The sequence below is a fragment of the Taudactylus pleione genome, unplaced genomic scaffold, assembly GCF_031769625.1.
Source record: "Taudactylus pleione unplaced genomic scaffold, aTauple2 ptg002148l, whole genome shotgun sequence".
NCBI lineage: Eukaryota > Metazoa > Chordata > Amphibia > Anura > Myobatrachidae > Taudactylus > Taudactylus pleione.
Window position 1 is genome coordinate 478,780 of NW_028286542.1, and position 26,337 is coordinate 505,116.

Consider the following 26,337-nt stretch of genomic DNA (forward strand, 5'->3'; position numbering starts at 1 on the left):
TGCTCTATACACCAGTGACAGCTACATCACTAATATCATCACTGCTCTGCTCTATTGTGTCATACATTACTGTGTCCTACACCTAATCCTTCCTCCACACATGCTCTATACACTAGTGACAGCTACATCACTAATATCATCACTGCTCTGCTCCCTTGTGTCATACATTTCTGTGTCCTACACCTAATCCTTCCTCCACACATGCTCTATACACTAGTGACAGCTACATCACTAATATCATCACTGCTCTGCTCCCTTGTGTCATACATTTCTGTGTCCTACAACTAATCCTTCCTCCACACATGCTCTATACACTAGTGACAGCTACATCACTAATATCATCACTGCTCTGCTCCCTTGTGTCATACATTACTGTGTCCTACACCTAATCCTTCCCCCACACATGCTCTATACACTAGTGACATCTGTATCACTAATATCATCACTGCTCTGCTCCCTTGTGTCATATATTACTGTGTCCTACACCTAATCCTTCCCCCACACATGCTCTATACACTAGTGACAGCTGTATCTCTAATATCATCACTGCTCTGCTCCCTTGTGTCATACATTACTGTGTCCTACACCTAATCCTTCCTCCACACATTCTCTATACACTAGTGACACCTACATCACTATTATCACTGCTCTGCTCCCTTGTGTCATACATTACTGTATCCTACACCTAATCCTTCCTCCACACATGCTCTATACACTAGTGACAGCTACATCACTAATATCACTGCTCTGCTCCCTTGTGTCATACATTACTGTGTCCTACACCTGATCCTTCCTCCACACATTCTCTATACATTATTGACATCTACATCACTAATAACATCACTGCTCTGCTCCCTTGTGTCATACATTACTGTGTCATACACCTAATCCTTCCTCCACACATGCTCTATACACTAGTGACATCTACATCACTAATATCATCACTGCTCTGCTCCCTTGTGTCATACATTACTGTGTCCTACACCTAATCCTTCCTCCACACATGCTCTATACACTAGTGACAGCTGCATCACTAATATCATCACTGCTCTGCTCCCTTGTTTCATACATTTCTGTGTCCTACACCTAATCCTTCCTCCACACATGCTCTATACACTAGTGACAGCTACATCACTAATATCACTGCTCTGCTCCCTATTGTCATACATTACTGTGTCCTACACCTAATCCTTCCCCCACACATGCTCTATACAATTGTGACAGCTACATCACTAATATCATCACTGCTCTGCTCCCTTGTGTCATACATTACTGTGTCCTTACACCTAATCCTTCCCCCACACATGCTCTATACAATTGTGACAGCTACATCACTAATATCATCACTGCTCTGCTCCCTTGTGTCATATATCACTGTGTCCTACACCTAATCCTTCCTCCACACATGCTCTATACACTAGTGACAGCTACATCACTAATATCATCACTGCTCTGCTCCCTTGTGTCATATATCACTGTGTCCTACACCTAATCCTTCCTCCACACATGCTCTATACACTAGTGACAGCTACATCACTAATATCATCACTGCTCTGCTACCTTGTGTCATATATTACTGTGTCCTACTCCTAATCCTTACCCCACACATGCTCTATACACTAGTGACAGCTACATCACTAATATCATCACTGCTCTGCTCTACTGTGTCATACATTACTGTGTCCTACACCTAATCCTTCCTCCACACATGCTCTATACACTAGTGACAGCTACATCACTAATATCATCACTGCTCTGCTCCCTTGTGTCATACATTACTGTGTCCTACAACTAATCCTTCCTCCACACATGTTCTATACACTAGTGACAGCTACATCACTAATATCATCACTGCTCTGCTCCCTTGTGTCATACATTACTGTGTCCTACACCTAATCCTACCTCCACACATGCTCTATACACTAGTGACAGCTACATCACTAATATCATCACTGCTCTGCTCCCTTGTGTCATACATTACTGTGTGCTACACCTTATCCTTCCTCCACACATACTCTATACACTAGTGACTGCTCCATCACTAATATCATCACTGCTCTGCTCCCTTGTGTCATACATTACTGTATCATACACCTAATCCTTCCTCCACACATCCTCTATACACTAGTGACAGCTACATCACTAATATCATCACTGCTCTGCTCCCTTGTGTCATATATTACTGTGTCCTACACCTAATCCTTCCTCCACACATGCTCTATACACTAGTGACATCTACATCACTAATATCATCACTGCTCTGCTCCCTATTGTCATACATTACTGTGTCATACACCTAATCCTTCCTCCACACATGCTCTATACACTAGTGACACCTACATCACTAACATCATCACTGCTCTGCTCCCTTGTGTCATATATTACTGTGTCCTACACCTAATCCCTCCTCCACACATGCTCTATACACTAGTGACACCTACATCACTAATATCATCACTGCTCTGCTCCCTTGTGTCATACATTACTGTGTCCCACACCTAATCGTTCCTCCACACATGCTCTATACTCTAGTGACAGCTGTATCACTAATATGATCACTGCTCTGCTCCCTTGTGTCATACATTACTATGTCCTACACCTAATCCTTCCTCCACACATGCTCTATACACTTGTGACAGCTACATCACTATTATCACTGCTCTGCTCCCTTGTGTCATACATTACTGTGTCCTACACCTAATCCTTCCTCCCCACACATGCTCTATACACCAGTGACAGCTACATCACTAATATCATCACTGCTCTGCTCCCTTGTGTCATACATTACTATGTCCTACACCTAAACCTTCCTCCACACATGCTCTATACACTAGTGACAGCTACATCACTAATATCTTCACTGCTCTGCTCCCTTGTGTCATACATTACTGTGTCCTACACCTAATCCTTCCTCCACACATGCTCTATACACTAGTGACAGCTACATCACTAATATCATCACTGCTCTGCTCCCTTGTGTCATAAATTACTGTGTCATACACCTAATCCTTCCTCCACACATGCTCTATACACTAGTGACAGCTACATCACTAATATCATCACTGCTCTGCTCCCTTGTGTCATACATTACTGTGTCCTACACCTAATCCTTCCCCCACACATGCTCTATACACTAGTGACAGCTACATCACTAATATCATCACTGCTCTGCTCCCTTGTGTCATATATTACTGTGTCCTACACCTAATCCTTCCTCCACACATGCTCTATACACTAGTGACAGCTACATCACTAATATCATCACTGCTCTGCTCCCTTGTGTCATACATTACTGTGTCCTACACCTAATCCTTCCTCCACACATGTTCTATACACTAGTGACAGCTACATCACTAATATCATCACTGCTCTGCTCCCTTGTGTCATACATTACTGTGTCCTACACCTAATCCTTCCTCCACACATGCTCTATACACTAGTGACACCTACATCACTAATATCATCAGTGCTCTGCTCCCTTGTGTCATACATTACTGTGTCCCACACCTAACGTTCCTCCACACATGCTCTATACTCCTAGTGACAGCTGTATCACTAATATGATCACTGCTCTGCTCCCTTGTGTCATACATTACTATGTCCTACACCTAATCCTTCCTCCACACATGCTCTATACACTTGTGACAGCTACATCACTATTATCACTGCTCTGCTCCCTTGTGTCATACATTACTGTGTCCTACACCTAATCCTTCCTCCCCACACATGCTCTATACACTAGTGACAGCTACATCACTAATATCATCACTGCTCTGCTCCCTTGTGTCATACATTACTATGTCCTTACACCTAAACCTTCCTCCACACATGCTCTATACACTAGTGACATCTACATCACTAATATCACTGCTCTGCTCCCCTTGTGTCATACATTACTGTGTCCTACACCTAATCCTTCCTCCACACATGCTCTATACACTAGTGACAGCTACATCACTAATATCATCACTGCTCTGCTCCCTTGTTTCATACATTACTGTGTCCCTACACCTAATCCTTCCTCCACACATGCTCTATACACTAGTGACAGCTACATCACTAATATCATCACTGCTCTGCTCCCTTGTTTCATACATTACTGTGTCCTACACCTAATCCTTCCTCCACACATGCTCTATACACTAGTGACAGCTACATCACTAATATCATCACTTCTCTGCTACCTTGTGTCATATATTACTGTGTCCTACTCCTAATCCTTACCCCACACATGCTCTATACCATAGTGACAGCTACATCACTAATATCATCACTGCTCTGCTCTACTGTGTCATACATTACTGTGTCCTACACCTAATCCTTCCTCCACACATGTCTCTATACACTAGTGACAGCTACATCACTAATATCATCACTGCTCTGCTCCCTTGTGTCATACATTACTGTGTCCTACAACTAATCCTTCCTCCCACACATGTTCTATACACTAGTGACAGCTACATCACTAATATCATCACTGCTCTGCTCCCTTGTGTCATACATTACTGTGTCCTACACCTAATCCTACCTCCACACATGCTCTATACACTAGTGACAGCTACATCACTAATATCATCACTGCTCTGCTCCCTTGTGTCATACATTACTGTGTGCTACACCTCTATCCTTCCTCCACACATACTCTATACACTAGTGACTGCTCCATCACTAATATCATCACTGCTCTGCTCCCTTGTGTCATACATTACTGTATCATACACCTAATCCTTCCTCCACACATCCTCTATACACTAGTGACAGCTACATCACTAATATCATCACTGCTCTGCTCCCTTGTGTCATATATTACTGTGTCCCTACACCTAATCCTTCCTCCACACATGCTCTATACACTAGTGACATCTACATCACTAATATCATCACTGCTCTGCTCCCCTATTGTCATACATTACTGTGTCATACACCTAATCCTTCCTCCACACATGCTCTATACACTAGTGACACCTACATCACTAACATCATCACTGCTCTGCTCCCTTGTGTCATATATTACTGTGTCCTACACCTAATCCCTCCTCCACACATGCTCTATACACTAGTGACACCTACATCACTAATATCATCACTGCTCTGCTCCCTTGTGTCATACATTACTGTGTCCCACACCTAATCGTTCCTCCACACATGCTCTATACTCTAGTGACAGCTGTATCACTAATATGATCACTGCTCTGCTCCCTTGTGTCATACATTACTATGTCCTACACCTAATCCTTCCTCCACACATGCTCTATACACTTGTGACAGCTACATCACTATTATCACTGCTCTGCTCCCTTGTGTCATACATTACTGTGTCCTACACCTAATCCTTCCTCCCCACACATGCTCTATACACCAGTGACAGCTACATCACTAATATCATCACTGCTCTGCTCCCTTGTGTCATACATTACTATGTCCTACACCTAAACCTTCCTCCACACATGCTCTATACACTAGTGACAGCTACATCACTAATATCTTCACTGCTCTGCTCCCTTGTGTCATACATTACTGTGTCCTACACCTAATCCTTCCTCCACACATGCTCTATACACTAGTGACAGCTACATCACTAATATCATCACTGCTCTGCTCCCTTGTGTCATAAATTACTGTGTCATACACCTAATCCTTCCTCCACACATGCTCTATACACTAGTGACAGCTACATCACTAATATCATCACTGCTCTGCTCCCTTGTGTCATACATTACTGTGTCCTACACCTAATCCTTCCCCCACACATGCTCTATACACTAGTGACAGCTACATCACTAATATCATCACTGCTCTGCTCCCTTGTGTCATATATTACTGTGTCCTACACCTAATCCTTCCTCCACACATGCTCTATACACTAGTGACAGCTACATCACTAATATCATCACTGCTCTGCTCCCTTGTGTCATACATTACTGTGTCCTACACCTAATCCTTCCTCCACACATGTTCTATACACTAGTGACAGCTACATCACTAATATCATCACTGCTCTGCTCCCTTGTGTCATACATTACTGTGTCCTACACCTAATCCTTCCTCCACACATGCTCTATACACTAGTGACATCTACATCACTATCATCACTGCTCTGCTCCCTTGTGTCATACATTACTGTGTCCTACACCTAATCCTTCCTCCACACATGCTCTATACACTAGTGACAGCTACATCACTAATATCATCACTGCTCTGCTCCCTTGTGTCATACATTACTGTGTGCTACACCTAATCCTTCCTCCACACATGCTCTATATACTAGTGACAGCTACATCACTAATATCATCACTGCTCTGCTCCCTTGTGTCATACATTATTGTCTCCTACACCTAATCCTTCCTCCCCACATGCTTTATACACTAGTGACAGCTACATCACTAATATCATCACTGCTCTGCTCCCTTGTGTCATACATTACTGTGTCATACACCTAATCCTTCCTCCACACATGCTCTATATACTAGTGACAGCTGTATAACTAATATCATCACTTCTCTGCTCCCTTGTGTCATACATTACTGTGTCCTACACCTAATCCTTCATCCACACATGTTCTATACACTAGTGACAGCTACATCACTAATATCATCACTGCTCTGCTCCCTTGTGTCATACATTACTGTGTCATACACCTAATCCTTCCTCCACACATGCTCTATACACTAGTGACATCTACATCACTAATATCATCACTGCTCTGCTCCCTTGTGTCATATATTACTGTGTCCTACACCTAATCCTTCCTCCACACATGCTCTATACACTAGTGACACCTACATCACTAATATCATCAGTGCTCTGCTCCCTTGTGTCATACATTACTGTGTCCCACACCTAATCGTTCCTCCACACATGCTCTATACTCTAGTGACAGCTGTATCACTAATATGATCACTGCTCTGCTCCCTTGTGTCATACATTACTATGTCCTACACCTAATCCTTCCTCCACACATGCTCTATACACTTGTGACAGCTACATCACTATTATCACTGCTCTGCTCCCTTGTGTCATACATTACTGTGTCCTACACCTAATCCTTCCTCCACACATACTCTATACACTAGTGACAGCTACATCACTAATATCATCACTGCTCTGCTCCCTTGTGTCATACATTACTGTGTCCTACACCTAATCCTTCCTCCCCACACATGCTCTATACACTAGTGACAGCTACATCACTAATATCATCACTGCTCTGCTCCCTTGTGTCATACATTACTATGTCCTACACCTAAACCTTCCTCCACACATGCTCTATACACTAGTGACATCTACATCACTAATATCACTGCTCTGCTCCCTTGTGTCATACATTACTGTGTCCTACACCTAATCCTTCCTCCACACATGCTCTATACACTAGTGACAGCTACATCACTAATATCATCACTGCTCTGCTCCCTTGTTTCATACATTACTGTGTCCTACACCTAATCCTTCCTCCACACATGCTCTATACACTAGTGACAGCTACATCACTAATATCATCACTGCTCTGCTCCCTTGTGTCATACATTACTGTGTCCTACACCTAATCCTTCCTCCACACATGCTCTATACACTAGTGACAGCTACATCACTAATATCATCACTGCTCTGCTCCCTTGTGTCATACATTACTGTGTCCTACACCTAATCCTTCCTCCACACATGCTCTATACACCAGTGACAGCTACATCACTAATATCATCACTGCTCTGCTCCCTTGTGTCATACATTTCTGTGTCCTACACCTAATCCTTCCTCCACACATGCTCTATACACTAGTGACAGCTACATCACTAATATCATCACTGCTCTGCTCCCTTGTGTCATACATTTCTGTGTCCTACACCTAATCCTTCCTCCACACATGCTCTATACACTAGTGACAGCTACATCACTAATATCATCACTGCTCTGCTCCCTTGTGTCATACATTTCTGTGTCCTACACCTAATCCTTCCTCCACACATGCTCTATACACTAGTGACAGCTACATCACTAATATCATCACTGCTCTGCTCCCTTGTGTCATACATTACTGTGTCCTACACCTAATCCTTCCCCCACACATGCTCTATACACTAGTGACATCTGTATCACTAATATCATCACTGCTCTGCTCCCTTGTGTCATATATTACTGTGTCCTACACCTAATCCTTCCCCCACACATGCTCTATACACTAGTGACAGCTGTATCTCTAATATCATCACTGCTCTGCTCCCTTGTGTCATACATTACTGTGTCCTACACCTAATCCTTCCTCCACACATTCTCTATACACTAGTGACACCTACATCACTATTATCACTGCTCTGCTCCCTTGTGTCATACATTACTGTATCCTACACCTAATCCTTCCTCCACACATGCTCTATACACTAGTGACAGCTAGATCACTAATATCACTGCTCTGCTCCCTTGTGTCATACATTACTGTGTCCTACACCTGATCCTTCCTCCACACATGCTCTATACATTATTGACATCTACATCACTAATAACATCACTGCTCTGCTCCCTTGTGTCATACATTACTGTGTCATACACCTAATCCTTCCTCCACACATGCTCTATACACTAGTGACATCTACATCACTAATATCATCACTGCTCTGCTCCCTTGTGTCATACATTACTGTGTCCTACACCTAATCCTTCCTCCACACATGCTCTATACACTAGTGACAGCTGCATCACTAATATCATCACTGCTCTGCTCCCTTGTTTCATACATTTCTGTGTCCTACACCTAATCCTTCCTCCACACATGCTCTATACACTAGTGACAGCTACATCACTAATATCACTGCTCTGCTCCCTATTGTCATACATTACTGTGTCCTACACCTAATCCTTCCCCCACACATGCTCTATACAATTGTGACAGCTACATCACTAATATCATCACTGCTCTGCTCCCTTGTGTCATACATTACTGTGTCCTACACCTAATCCTTCCCCCACACATGCTCTATACAATTGTGACAGCTACATCACTAATATCATCACTGCTCTGCTCCCTTGTGTCATATATCACTGTGTCCTACACCTAATCCTTCCTCCACACATGCTCTATACACTAGTGACAGCTACATCACTAATATCATCACTGCTCTGCTACCTTGTGTCATATATTACTGTGTCCTACTCCTAATCCTTACCCCACACATGCTCTATACACTAGTGACAGCTACATCACTAATATCATCACTGCTCTGCTCTACTGTGTCATACATTACTGTGTCCTACACCTAATCCTTCCTCCACACATGCTCTATACACTAGTGATAGCTGTATCACTAATATCATCACTGCTCTGCTCCCTTGTGTCATACATTACTGTGTCCTACAACTAATCCTTCCTCCACACATGTTCTATACACTAGTGACAGCTACATCACTAATATCATCACTGCTCTGTTCCCTTGTGTCATACATTACTGTGTCCTACACCTAATCCTACCTCCACACATGCTCTATACACTAGTGACAGCTACATCACTAATATCATCACTGCTCTGCTCCCTTGTGTCATACATTACTGTGTGCTACACCTTATCCTTCCTCCACACATACTCTATACACTAGTGACTGCTCCATCACTAATATCATCACTGCTCTGCTCCCTTGTGTCATACATTACTGTATCATACACCTAATCCTTCCTCCACACATCCTCTATACACTAGTGACAGCTACATCACTAATATCATCACTGCTCTGCTCCCTTGTGTCATATATTACTGTGTCCTACACCTAATCCTTCCTCCACACATGCTCTATACACTAGTGACATCTACATCACTAATATCATCACTGCTCTGCTCCCTATTGTCATACATTACTGTGTCATACACCTAATCCTTCCTCCACACATGCTCTATACAATAGTGACACCTACATCACTAATATCATCACTGCTCTGCTCCCTTGTGTCATATATTACTGTGTCCTACACCTAATCCTTCCTCCACACATGCTCTATACACTAGTGACACCTACATCACTAATATCATCACTGCTCTGCTCCCTTGTGTCATACATTACTGTGTCCCACACCTAATCGTTCCTCCACACATGCTCTATACTCTAGTGACAGCTGTATCACTAATATGATCACTGCTCTGCTCCCTTGTGTCATACATTACTATGTCCTACACCTAATCCTTCCTCCACACATGCTCTATACACTTGTGACAGCTACATCACTATTATCACTGCTCTGCTCCCTTGTGTCATACATTACTGTGTCCTACACCTAATCCTTCCTCCCCACACATGCTCTATACACCAGTGACAGCTACATCACTAATATCATCACTGCTCTGCTCCCTTGTGTCATACATTACTATGTCCTACACCTAAACCTTCCTCCACACATGCTCTATACACTAGTGACATCTACATCACTAATATCACTGCTCTGCTCCCTTGTGTCATACATTACTGTGTCCTACACCTAATCCTTCCTCCACACATGCTCTATACACTAGTGACATCTACATCACTAATATCATCACTGCTCTGCTCCCTTGTGTCACACATTACTGTGTCCTACACCTAATCCTTCCTCCACACATACTCTATACACTAGTGACAGCTACATCACTAATATCATCACTGCTCTGCTCCCTTGTGTCATACATTACTGTGTCCTACACCTAATCCTTCCTCCACACATGCTCTATACACTTGTGACATCTACATCACTATCATCACTGCTCTGCTCCCTTGTGTCATACATTACTGTGTCCTACACCTAATCCTTCCTCCACACATGCTCTATACACTAGTGACAGCTACATCACTAATATCATCACTGCTCTGCTCCCTTGAGTCATACATTACTGTGTCCTACACCTAATCCTTCCTCCACACATGCTCTATACACTAGTGACAGCTACATCACTAATATCACTGCTCTGCTCCCTTGTGTCATACATTACTGTGTCCTACACCTAATCCTTCCTCCACACATACTCTATACACTAGTGACAGCTACATCACTAATATCATCACTGCTCTGCTTCCTTGTGTCATACATTACTGTGTCCTACAAATAATCCTTCCTCCACACAAGCTCTATACACTAGTGACATCTACATCACTATCATCACTGCTCTGCTCCCTTGTGTCATACATTACTGTGTCATACATCTAATCCTTCCTCCACACATGCTCTATACACTAGTGACAGCTACATCACTAATATCATCACTGCTCTGCTCCCTTGTGTCATACATTACTGTGTCATACACCTAATCCTTCCTCCACACATGCTCTATAGAATAGTGACATCTACATCACTAATATCATCACTGCTCTGCTCCCTATTGTCATACATTACTGTGTCATACACCTAATCCTTCCCCCACACATGCTCTATACACTAGTGACATCTGTATCACTAATATAATCACTGCTCTGCTCCCTTGTGTCATATATTACTGTGTCCTACACCTAATCCTTCCCCCACACATGCTCTATACACTAGTGACAGCTGTATCACTAATATCATCACTGCTCTGCTCCCTTGTGTCATACATTACTGTGTCCTACACCTAATCCTTCCTCCACACATGCTCTATACACTAGTGACAGCTCCATCACTAATATCATCACTGCTCTGCTCCCTTGTGTCATACATTACTGTGTCCTACACCTAATCCTTTCTCCACACATACTCTATACACTAGTGACAGCTACATCACTAATATCATCACTGCTCTGCTCCCTTGTGTCATACATTACTGTTTCCTACACCTAATCCTTCCTCCACACATGTTCTATACACTAGTGACAGCTACATCACTAATATCATCACTGCTCTGCTCCCTTGTGTCATACATTACTGTGTCCTACACCTAATCCTTCCTCCACACATGCTCTATACACTAGTGACATCTACATCACTATCATCACTGCTCTGCTCCCTTGTGTCATACATTACTGTGTGCTACACCTAATCCTTCCTCCACACATGCTCTATATACTAGTGACAGCTACATCACTAATATCATCACTGCTCTGCTCCCTTGTGTCATACATTACTGTCTCCTACACCTAATCCTTCCTCCCCACATGCTCTATACACTAGTGACAGCTACATCACTAATATCATCACTGCTCTGCTCCCTTGTGTCATACATTACTGTGTCATACACCTAATCCTTCCTCCACACATACTCTATACACTAGTGACAGCTGTATAACTAATATCATCACTTCCCTGCTCCCTTGTGTCATACATTACTGTGTCCTACACCTAATCCTTCCTCCACACATGTTCTATACACTAGTGACAGCTACATCACTAATATCATCACTGCTCTGCTCCCTTGTGTCATACATTACTGTGTCATACACCTAATCCTTCCTCCACACATGCTCTATACACTAGTGACACCTACATCACTAATATCATCACTGCTCTGCTCCCTTGTTTCATATATTACTGTGTCCTACACCTAATCCTTCCTCCACACATGCTCTATACACTAGTGACAGCTACAACACTAATATCATCACTGCTCTGCTCCCTTGAGTCATACATTACTGTGTCCTACACCTAATCCTTCCTCCACACATGCTCTATACACTAGTGACAGCTACATCACTAATATCACTGCTCTGCTCCCTTGTGTCATACATTACTGTGTCCTACACCTAATCCTTCCTCCACACATACTCTATACACTAGTGACAGCTACATCACTAATATCATCACTGCTCTGCTTCCTTGTGTCATACATTACTGTGTCCTACAAATAATCCTTCCTCCACACAAGCTCTATACACTAGTGACATCTACATCACTATCATCACTGCTCTGCTCCCTTGTGTCATACATTACTGTGTCATACATCTAATCCTTCCTCCACACATGCTCTATAGAATAGTGACATCTACATCACTAATATCATCACTGCTCTGCTCCCTTGTGTCATACATTACTGTGTCATACACCTAATCCTTCCTCCACACATGCTCTATAGAATAGTGACATCTACATCACTAATATCATCACTGCTCTGCTCCCTATTGTCATACATTACTGTGTCATACACCTAATCCTTCCCCCACACATGCTCTATACACTAGTGACATCTGTATCACTAATATAATCACTGCTCTGCTCCCTTGTGTCATATATTACTGTGTCCTACACCTAATCCTTCCCCCACACATGCTCTATACACTAGTGACAGCTGTATCACTAATATCATCACTGCTCTGCTCCCTTGTGTCATACATTACTGTGTCCTACACCTAATCCTTCCCCCACACATGCTCTATACACTAGTGACAGCTACATCACTAATATCATCACTGCTCTGCTCCCTTGTGTCATACATTACTGTGTCCTACACCTAATCCTTTCTCCACACATACTCTATACACTAGTGACAGCTACATCACTAATATCATCACTGCTCTGCTCCCTTGTGTCATACATTACTGTGTCCTACACCTAATCCTTTCTCCACACATACTCTATACACTAGTGACAGCTACATCACTAATATCATCACTGCTCTGGTACCTTGTATCATACATTACTGTTTCCTACACCTAATCCTTCCCCCCACACATGTTCTATACACTAGTGAAAGCTACATCACTAATATCATCACTGCTCTGCTCCCTTGTGTCATACATTACTGTGTCCTACACCTAATCCTTCCTCCACACATGCTCTATACACTAGTGACATCTACATCACTATCATCACTGCTCTGCTCCCTTGTGTCATACATTACTGTGTGCTACACCTAATCCTTCCTCCACACATGCTCTCTATACTAGTGACAGCTACATCACTAATATCATCACTGCTCTGCTCCCTTGTGTCATACATTACTGTCTCCTACACCTAATCCTTCCTCCCCACATGCTCTATACACTAGTGACAGCTACATCACTAATATCATCACTGCTCTGCTCCCTTGTGTCATACATTACTGTGTCATACACCTAATCCTTCCTCCACACATGCTCTATATACTAGTGACAGCTGTTTAACTAATATCATCACTTCCCTGCTCCCTTGTGTCATACATTACTGTGTCCTACACCTAATCCTTCCTCCACACATGTTCTATACACTAGTGACAGCTACATCACTAATATCATCACTGCTCTGCTCCCTTGTGTCATACATTACTGTGTCATACACCTAATCCTTCCTCCACACATGCTCTATACACTAGTGACACCTACATCACTAATATCATCACTGCTCTGCTCCCTTGTGTCATATATTACTGTGTCCTACACCTAATCCTTCCTCCACACATGCTCTATACACTAGTGACACCTACATCACTAATATCATCACTGCTCTGCTCCCTTGTGTCATACATTACTGTGTCATACACCTAATCCTTCCTCCACACATGCTCTATACACTAGTGACAGCTACATCACTAATATCATCACTGCTCTGCTCCCTTGTGTCATATATTACTGTGTCCTACACCTAATCTTTCCTCCACACATGCTCTATACTCTAGTGACAGCTGTATCACTAATATGATCACTGCTCTGCTCCCTTGTGTCATACATTACTATGTCCTACACCTAATCCTTCCTCCACACATGCTCTATACACTTGTGACAGCTACATCACTATTATCACTGCTCTGCTCCCTTGTGTCATACATTACTGTGTCCTACACCTAATCCTTCCTCCCCACACATGCTCTATACACTAGTGACAGCTACATCACTAATATCATCACTGCTTTGCTCCCTTGTGTCATACATTACTATGTCCTACACCTAAACCTTCCTCCACACATGCTCTATACACTAGTGACATCTACATCACTAATATCACTGCTCTGCTCCCTTGTGTCATACATTACTGTGTCCTACACCTAATCCTTCCTCCACACATGCTCTATACACTAGTGACAGCTACATCACTAATATCATCACTGCTCTGCTCCCTTGTGTCATACATTACTGTGTCCTACACCTAATCCTTCCTCCACACATGCTCTATACACCAGTGACATCTACATCACTAATATCATCACTGCTCTGCTCCCTTGTGTCATACATTACTGTGTCCTACACCTAATCCTTCCCCCACACATGCTCTATACACTAGTGACAGCTACATCACTAATATCACTGCTCTGCTCTATTGTGTCATACATTACTGTGTCCTACACCTAAACCTTCCTCCACACATACTCTATACACTAGTGACAGCTACATCACTAATATCATCACTGCTCTGCTCCCTTGTGTCATACATTACTGTGTCCTACACCTAATCCTTCCTCCACACATGCTCTATACACTAGTGACAGCTACATCACTAATATCATCACTGCTCTGCTCCCTTGTGTCATACATTACTGTGTCATACACCTAATCCTTCCTCCACACATGCTCTATACACTGGTGACAGCTACATCACTAATATCACTGCTCTGCTCCCTTGTGTCATACATTACTGTGTCCTACACCTAATCCTTCCCCCACACATGCTCTATACACTAGTGACATCTGTATCACTAATATCATCACTGCTCTGCTCCCTTGTGTCATATATTACTATGTCCTACACCTAATCCTTCCCCCACACATGCTCTATACACTAGTGACAGCTGTATCTCTAATATCATCACTGCTCTGCTCCCTTGTGTCATACATTACTGTGTCCTACACCTATTCCTTCCTCCACACATCCTCTATACACTAGTGACAGCTACATCACTAATATCATCACTGCTCTGCTCCCTTGTGTCATACATTACTGTATCCTACACCTAATCCTTCCTCCACACATGCTCTATACACTAGTGACAGCTACATCACTAATATCACTGCTCTGCTCCCTTGTGTCATACATTACTGTGTCCTACACCTGATCCTTCCTCCACACATGCTCTATACATTATTGACATCTACATCACTAATATCATCACTGCTCTGCTCCCTTGTGTCATACATTACTGTGTCATACACCTAATCCTTCCTCCACACATGCTCTATACACTAGTGACAGCTGCATCACTAATATCATCACTGCTCTGCTCCCTTGTGTCATACATTACTGTGTCCTACACCTAATCCTTCCTCCACACATGCTCTATACACTAGTGACAGCTACATCACTAATATCATCACTGCTCTGCTCCCTTGTGTCATACATTACTGTGTCCTACACCTAATCCTTCCTCCACACATACTCTATACACTAGTGACAGCTACATCACTAATATCATCACTGCTCTGCTCCCTTGTGTCATACATTACTGTGTCCTACACCTAATCCTTCCCCCACACATGCTCTATACAATTGTGACAGCTACATCACTAATATCATCACTGCTCTGCTCCCTTGTGTCATACATTACTGTGTCCTACACCTAATCCTTCCCCCATACATGCTCTATACACTAGTGACATCTGTATCACTAATATCATCACTGCTCTGCTCCCTTGTGTCATATATTACTGTGTCCTACACCTAATCCTTCCTCCACACATGCTCTATACACTAGTGACAGCTACATCACTAATATCATCACTGCTCTGCTCCCTTGTGTCATATATTACTGTGTCCTACTCCTAATCCTTACCCCACACATGCTCTATACACTAGTGACAGCTACATCACTAATATCATCACTGCTCTGCTCTACTGTGTCATACATTACTGTGTCCTACACCTAATCCTTCCTCCACACATGCTCTATACACTAGTGATAGCTGTATCACTAATATCATCACTGCTCTGCTCCCTTGTGTCATACATTACTGTGTCCTACAACTAATCCTTCCTCCACACATGTTCTATACACTAGTGACAGCTACATCACTAATATCATCACTGCTCTGCTCCCTTGTGTCATACATTACTGTGTCCTACACCTAATCCTACCTCCACACATGCTCTATACACTAGTGACAGCTACATCACTAATATCATCACTGCTCTGCTCCCTTGTGTCATACATTACTGTGTCCTACACCTAATCCTTCCCCCACACATGCTCTATACACTAGTGATATCTACATCACTATCATCACTGCTCTGCTCCCTTGTGTCATACATTACTGTTTCCTACACCTAATCCTTCCTCCACACATACTCTATACACTAGGGACAGCTACATCACTAATATCATCACTGCTATGCTCCCTTGTGTCATACATTACTGTGTCATACACCTAATCCTTCCTCCACACATGCTCTATACACTAGTGACAGCTACATCACTATCATCACTGCTCTGCTCCCTTCTGTCATACATTACTGTGTGCTACACCTAATCCTTCCTCCACACATACTCTATACACTAGTGACTGCTCCATCACTAATATCATCACTGCTCTGCTCCCTTGTGTCATACATTACTGTATCATACACCTAATCCTTCCTCCACACATCCTCTATACACTAGTGACAGCTACATCACTAATATCATCACTGCTCTGCTCCCTTGTGTCATACATTACTGTGTCATACACCTAATCCTTCCTCCACACATGCTCTATACACTAGTGATAGCTACATCACTAATATCATCACTGCTCTGCTCCCTTGTGTCATACATTACTGTGTCATACATCTTATCCTTCCTCCACACATGCTCTATACACAAGTGACAGCTACATCACTAATATCATCACTGCTCTGCTCCCTTGTGTCATACATTACTGTCTCCTACACCTAATCCTTCCTCCACACATGCTCTATACTCTAGTGACAGCTGTATCACTAATATGATCACTGCTCTGCTCCCTTGTGTCATAATTACTGTCTCCTACACCTAATCCTTCCTCCCCACATGCTCTATACACTAGTGACAGCTACATCACTAATATCATCACTGCTCTGCTCCCTTGTGTCATACATTACTGTGTCATACATCTTATCCTTCCTCCACACATGCTCTATACACTAGTGACAGCTACATCACTAATATCATCACTGCTCTGCTCCCTTGTGTCATACATTACTGTGTCATACACCTAATCCTTCCTCCACACATGCTCTATACACTAGTGACAGCTACATCACTAATATCATCACTGCTCTGCTCCCTTATGTCATACACCTAATCCTTCCTCCACACATGCTCTATACACTAGTGACATCTACATCACTAATATCATCACTGCTCACTAATATCATCACTGCTCTGCTCCCTAGTGTCATACATTACTGTGTCATACACCTAATCCTTCCTCCACACATGCTCTATACTCTAGTGACACCTACATCACAAATATCATCACTGCTCTGCTCCCTTGTGTCATACATTACTGTGTCCCACACCTAATCGTTCCTCCACACATGCTCTATACTCTAGTGACAGCTGTATCACTAATATGATCACTGCTCTGCTCCCTTGTGTCATACATTACTATGTCCTACACCTAATCCTTCCTCCACACATGCTCTATACACTTGTGACAGCTACATCACTATTATCACTGCTCTGCTCCCTTGTGTCATACATTACTGTGTCATACATCTAATCCTTCCTCCACACTTGCTCTATACACTAGTGACACCTACATCACTAATATCATCACTGCTCTGCTCCCTTGTGTCATACATTACTGTGTCATACACCTAATCCTTCCTCCACACATGCTCTATACACTAGTGACATCTACATCACTATCATCACTGCTCTGCTCCCTTGTGTCATACATTACTGTGTCATATACCTAATCCTTCCTCCACACATGCTCTATACACTAGTGACAGCTACATCACTAATATCATCACTGCTATGCTCCCGTGTGTCATACATTACTGTGTCCTACACCTAATCCTTCCTCCACACATGCTCTATACACTAGTGACATTTACATCACTAATATCATCACTGCTCTGCTCCCTTGTGTCATACATTACTGTGTCCTACACCTAATCCTTCCTCCACACATACTCTATACACTAGTGACAGCTACATCACTAATATCATCACTGCTATGCTCCCTTGTGTCATACATTTCTGTGTCCTACACCTAATCCTTCCTCCACACATGCTCTATACACTAGTGACAGCTACATCACTAATATCATCACTGCTCTGCTCCCTTGTGTCATACATTACTGTGTCCTACACCTAATCCTTCCTCCACACATACTCTATACACTAGTGACAGCTACATCACTAATATCATCACTGCTCTGCTCCCTTGTGTCATACATTACTGTGTCCTACACCTAATCCTTCCCCCACACATGCTCTATACAATTGTGACAGCTACATCACTAATATCATCACTGCTCTGCTCCCTTGTGTCATACATTACTGTGTCATACATCTTATCCTTCCTCCACACATGCTCTATACACAAGTGACAGCTACATCACTAATATCATCACTGCTCTGCTCCCTTGTGTCATACATTACTGTCTCCTACACCTAATCCTTCCTCCACACATGCTCTATACTCTAGTGACAGCTGTATCACTAATATGATCACTGCTCTGCTCCCTTGTGTCATACATTACTGTCTCCTACACCTAATCCTTCCTCCCCACATGCTCTATACACTAGTGACAGCTACATCACTAATATCATCACTGCTCTGCTCCCTTGTGTCATACATTCCTGTGTCATACATCTTATCCTTCCTCCACACATGCTCTATACACTAGTGACAGCTACATCACTAATATCATCACTGCTCTGCTCCCTTGTGTCATACATTACTGTGTCATACACCTAATCCTTCCTCCACACATGCTCTATACACTAGTGACAGCTACATCACTAATATCATCACTGCTCTGCTCCCTTATGTAATACACCTAATCCTTCCTCCACACATGCTCTATACACTAGTGACATCTACATCACTAATATCATCACTGCTCACTAATATCATCACTGCTCTGCTCCCTTGTGTCATACATTACTGTGTCATACACCTAATCCTTCCTCCACACATGCTCTATACTCTAGTGACACCTACATCACAAATATCATCACTGCTCTGCTCCCTTGTGTCATACATTACTGTGTCCCACACCTAATCGTTCCTCCACACATGCTCTATACTCTAGTGACAGCTGTATCACTAATATGATCACTGCTCTGCTCCCTTGTGTCATACATTACTATGTCCTACACCTAATCCTTCCTCCACACATGCTCTATACACTTGTGACAGCTACATCACTATTATCACTGCTCTGCTCCCTTGTGTCATACATTACTGTGTCATACATCTAATCCTTCCTCCACACTTGCTCTATACACTAGTGACACCTACATCACTAATATCATCACTGCTCTGCTCCCTTGTGTCATACATTACTGTGTCATACACCTAATCCTTCCTCCACACATGCTCTATACACTAGTGACAGCTACATCACTAATATCATCACTGCTCTGCTCCCTTGTGTCATACATTACTGTGTCATACACCTAATCCTTCCTCCACACATGCTCTATACACTAGTGACATCTACATCACTATCATCACTGCTCTGCTCCCTTGTGTCATACATTACTGTGTCATATACCTAATCCTTCCTCCACACATGCTCTATACACTTGAGACAGCTACATCACTATTATCACTGCTCTGCTCCCTTGTGTCATACATTACTGTGTCCTACACCTAATCCTTCCTCCACACATGCTCTATACACTAGTGACAGCTACATCACTAATATCATCACTGCTATGCTCCCTTGTGTCATACATTACTGTGTCCTACACCTAATCCTTCCTCCACACATGCTCTATACACTAGTGACATTTACATCACTAATATCATCACTGCTCTGCTCCCTTGTGTCATACATTACTGTGTCCTACACCTAATCCTTCCTCCACACATACTCTATACACTAGTGACAGCTACATCACTAATATCATCACTGCTATGCTCCCTTGTGTCATACATTTCTGTGTCCTACACCTAATCCTTCCTCCACACATGCTCTATACACTAGTGACAGCTACATCACTAATATCATCACTGCTCTGCTCCCTTGTGTCATACATTACTGTGTCCTACACCTAATCCTTCCTCCACACATACTCTATACACTAGTGACAGCTACATCACTAATATCATCACTGCTCTGCTCCCTTGTGTCATACATTACTGTGTCCTACACCTAATCCTTCCCCCACACATGCTCTATACAATTGTGACAGCTACATCACTAATATCATCACTGCTCTGCTCCCTTGTGTCATACATTACTGTGTCCTACACCTAATCCTTCCCCCACACATGCTCTATACACTAGTGACATCTGTATCACTAATATCATCACTGCTCTGCTCCCTTGTGTCATATATTACTGTGTCCTACACCTAATCCTTCCTCCACACATGCTCTATACACTAGTGACAGCTACATCACTAATATCATCACTGCTCTGCTCCCTTGTGTCATATATTACTGTGTCCTACTCCTAATCCTTACCCCACCCATGCTCTATACACTAGTGACAGCTACATCACTAATATCATCACTGCTCTGCTCTACTGTGTCATACATTACTGTGTCCTACACCTAATCCTTCCTCCACACATGCTCTATACACTAGTGATAGCTGTATCACTAATATCATCACTGCTCTGCTCCCTTGTGTCATACATTACTGTGTCCTACAACTAATCCTTCCTCCACACATGTTCTATACACTAGTGACAGCTACATCACTAATATCATCACTGCTCTGCTCCCTTGTGTCATACATTACTGTGTCCTACACCTAATCCTACCTCCACACATGCTCTATACACTAGTGACAGCTACATCACTAATATCATCACTGCTCTGCTCCCTTGTGTCATACATTACTGTGTCCTACACCTAATCCTTCCCCCACACATGCTCTATACACTAGTGATATCTACATCACTATCATCACTGCTCTGCTCCCTTGTGTCATACATTACTGTTTCCTATACCTAATCCTTCCTCCACACATACTCTATACACTAGGGACAGCTACATCACTAATATCATCACTGCTATGCTCCCTTGTGTCATACATTACTGTGTCATACACCTAATCCTTCCTCCACACATGCTCTATACACTAGTGACAGCTACATCACTATCATCACTGCTCTGCTCCCTTGTGTCATACATTACTGTGTGCTACACCTAATCCTTCCTCCACACATACTCTATACACTAGTGACTGCTCCATCACTAATATCATCACTGCTCTGCTCCCTTGTGTCATACATTACTGTATCATACACCTAATCCTTCCTCCACACATCCTCTATACACTAGTGACAGCTACATCACTAATATCATCACTGCTCTGCTCCCTTGTGTCATACATTACTGTGTCATACACCTAATCCTTCCTCCACACATGCTCTATACACTAGTGATAGCTACATCACTAATATCATCACTGCTCTGCTCCCTTGTGTCATACATTACTGTGTCATACATCTTATCCTTCCTCCACACATGCTCTATACACAAGTGACAGCTACATCACTAATATCATCACTGCTCTGCTCCCTTGTGTCATACATTACTGTCTCCTACACCTAATCCTTCCTCCACACATGCTCTATACACTAGTGACAGCTACATCACTAATATCATCACTGCTCTGCTCCCTTGTGTCATACATTACTGTGTCATACATCTTATCCTTCCTCCACACATGCTCTATACACTAGTGACAGCTACATCACTAATATCATCACTGCTCTGCTCCCTTGTGTCATACATTACTGTGTCATACACCTAATCCTTCCTCCACACATGCTCTATACACTAGTGACAGCTACATCACTAATATCATCACTGCTCTGCTCCCTTATGTCATACACCTAATCCTTCCTCCACACATGCTCTATACACTAGTGACATCTACATCACTAATATCATCACTGCTCACTAATATCATCACTGCTCTGCTCCCTTGTGTCATACATTACTGTGTCATACACCTAATCCTTCCTCCACACATGCTCTATACTCTAGTGACACCTACATCACAAATATCATCACTGCTCTGCTCCCTTGTGTCATACATTACTGTGTCCCACACCTAATCGTTCCTCCACACATGCTCTATACTCTAGTGACAGCTGTATCACTAATATGATCACTGCTCTGCTCCCTTGTGTCATACATTACTATGTCCTACACCTAATCCTTCCTCCACACATGCTCTATACACTTGTGACAGCTACATCACTATTATCACTGCTCTGCTCCCTTGTGTCATACATTACTGTGTCATACATCTAATCCTTCCTCCACACTTACTCTATACACTAGTGACACCTACATCACTAATATCATCACTGCTCTGCTCCCTTGTGTCATACATTACTGTGTCATACACCTAATCCTTCCTCCACACATGCTCTATACACTAGTGACAGCTACATCACTAATATCATCACTGCTCTGCTCCCTTGTGTCATACATTACTGTGTCATACACCTAATCCTTCCTCCACACATGCTCTATACACTAGTGACATCTACATCACTATCATCACTGCTCTGCTCCCTTGTGTCATACATTACTGTGTCATATACCTAATCCTTCCTCCACACATGCTCTATACACTTGAGACAGCTACATCACTATTATCACTGCTCTGCTCCCTTGTGTCATACATTACTGTGTCCTACACCTAATCCTTCCTCCACTCATGCTCTATACACTAGTGACAGCTACATCACTAATATCATCACTGCTATGCTCCCTTGTGTCATACATTACTGTGTCCTACACCTAATCCTTCCTCCACACATGCTCTATACACTAGTGACATTTACCTCACTAATATCATCACTGCTCTGCTCCCTTGTGTCATACATTACTGTGTCCTACATCTAATCCTTCCTCCACACATTCTCTATTCACTAGTGACACCTACATCACTAATATCATCACTGCTCTGCTCCCTTGTGTCATACATTACTGTGTCCTACACCTAATCCTTCCTCCACACATGCTCTATACACTAGTGACAGCTACATCACTAATATCACTGCTGTGCTCCCTTGTGTCATACATTACTGTGTCATACACCTAATCCTTCCTCCACACATGCTCTATACACTAGTGACAGCTACATCACTAATATCATCACTGCTCTGCTCCCTTGTGTCATACATTACTGTGTCCTACACCTAATCCTTCCCCCACACATGCTCTATACACTAGTGACAGCTACATCACTAATATCATCACTGCTCTGCTCCCTTGTGTCATACATTACTGTGTCCTACACCTAATCCTTCCTCCACACATGCTCTATACACTAGTGACATTTACATCACTAATATCATCACTGCTCTGCTCCCTTGTGTCATACATTACTGTGTCCTACACCTAATCCTTCCTCCACACATGCTCTATACACTAGTGACATCTACATCACTAATATCATCACTGCTATGCTCCCTTGTGTCATACATTACTGTGTCCTACACCTAATCCTTCCCTCACACATGCTCTACACACTAGTGACATCTACATCACTAATATCATCACTGCTCTGCTCCCTTGTGTCATACATTACTGTGTCCTACACCTAATCCTTCCTCCACACATGCTCTATACACTAGTGACATCTACATCACTAATATCATCACTGCTATGCTCCCTTGTGTCATACATTACTGTGTCCTACACCTAATCCTTCCCTCACACATGCTCTACACACTAGTGACAGCTACATCACTAATATCATCACTGCTCTGCTCCCTTGTGTCATACATTACTGTGTCCTACACCTAATCCTTCCTCCACACATGCTCTATACACTAGTGACAGCAACATCACTAATATCATCACTGCTCTGCTCCCTTGTGTCATACATTACTGTGTCCTACACCTAATCCTTCCCCCACACATGCTCTATACACTAGTGACACCTACATCACTAATATCATCACTGCTCTGCTCCCTTGTGTCATACATTACTGTGTCCTACACCTAATCCTTCCCCCACACACGCTCTATACACTAGTGACAGCTAAATCACTAATATCACTGCTGTGCTCCCTTGTGTCATACATTACTGTGTCATACACCTAATCCTTCCTCCACACATGCTCTATACACTAGTGACAGCTACATCACTAATATCACTGCTCTGCTCTACTGTGTCATACATTAATGTGTCCTACACCTAATCCTTCCTCCACACATGCTCTATACACTAGTGACATCTACATCACTAATATCATCACTGCTCTGCTCCATTGTGTCATACATTACTGTGTCCTACACCTAATCCTTCCTCCACACATACTCTATACACTAGTGACAGCTACATCACTAATATCTTCACTGCTCTGCTCCCTTGTGTCATACATTACTGTGTCATACACCTAATCCTTCCTCCACACATGCTCTATACACTAGTGACATCTACATCACTAATATCATCACTGCTCTGCTCCCTTGTTTCATACATTACTGTTTCCTACACCTAATCCTTCCTCCACACATGCTCTATACACTAGTGACAGCTACATCACTAATATCATCACTGCTCTGCTCCCTTGTGTCATACATTACTGTGTCATACACCTAATCCTTCCTCCACACATGCTCTATACACTAGTGACATCTACATCACTATCATCACTGCTCTGCTCCCTTGTGTCATACATTACTGTGTCATACAACTAATCCTTCCTCCACACATGCTCTATACACTAGTGACAGCAACATCACTAATATCATCACTGCTCTGCTCCCTTGTGTCATACATTACTGTGTCATACATCTAATCCTTCCTCCACACTTGCTCTATACACTAGTGACACCTACATCACTAATATCATCACTGCTGTGCTCCCTTGTGTCATACATTACTGTGTCATACACCTAATCCTTCCTCCACACATGCTCTATACACTAGTGACACCTACATCACTAATATCATCACTGCTCTGCTCCCTTGTGTCATACATTACTGTGTCCCACACCTAATCCTTCCTCCACACATGCTCTATACACTAGTGACAGCTACATCACTAATATCATCACTGCTCTGCTCCCTTGTGTCATACATTACTGTGTCCTACACCTAATCCTTCCTCCACACATGCTCTATACTCTAGTGACAGCTGTATCACTAATATGATCACTGCTCTGCTCCCTTGTGTCATACATTACTGTGTCCTACACCTAATCCTTCCTCCACACATGCTCTATACACTTGTGACAGCTACATCACTATTATCACTGCTTTGCTCTCTTGTGTCATACATTACTGTGTCCTACACCTAATCCTTCCTCCACACATGCTCTATACACTAGTGACAGCTACATCACTAATATCATCACTGCTCTGCTCCCTTGTGTCATACATTTCTGTGT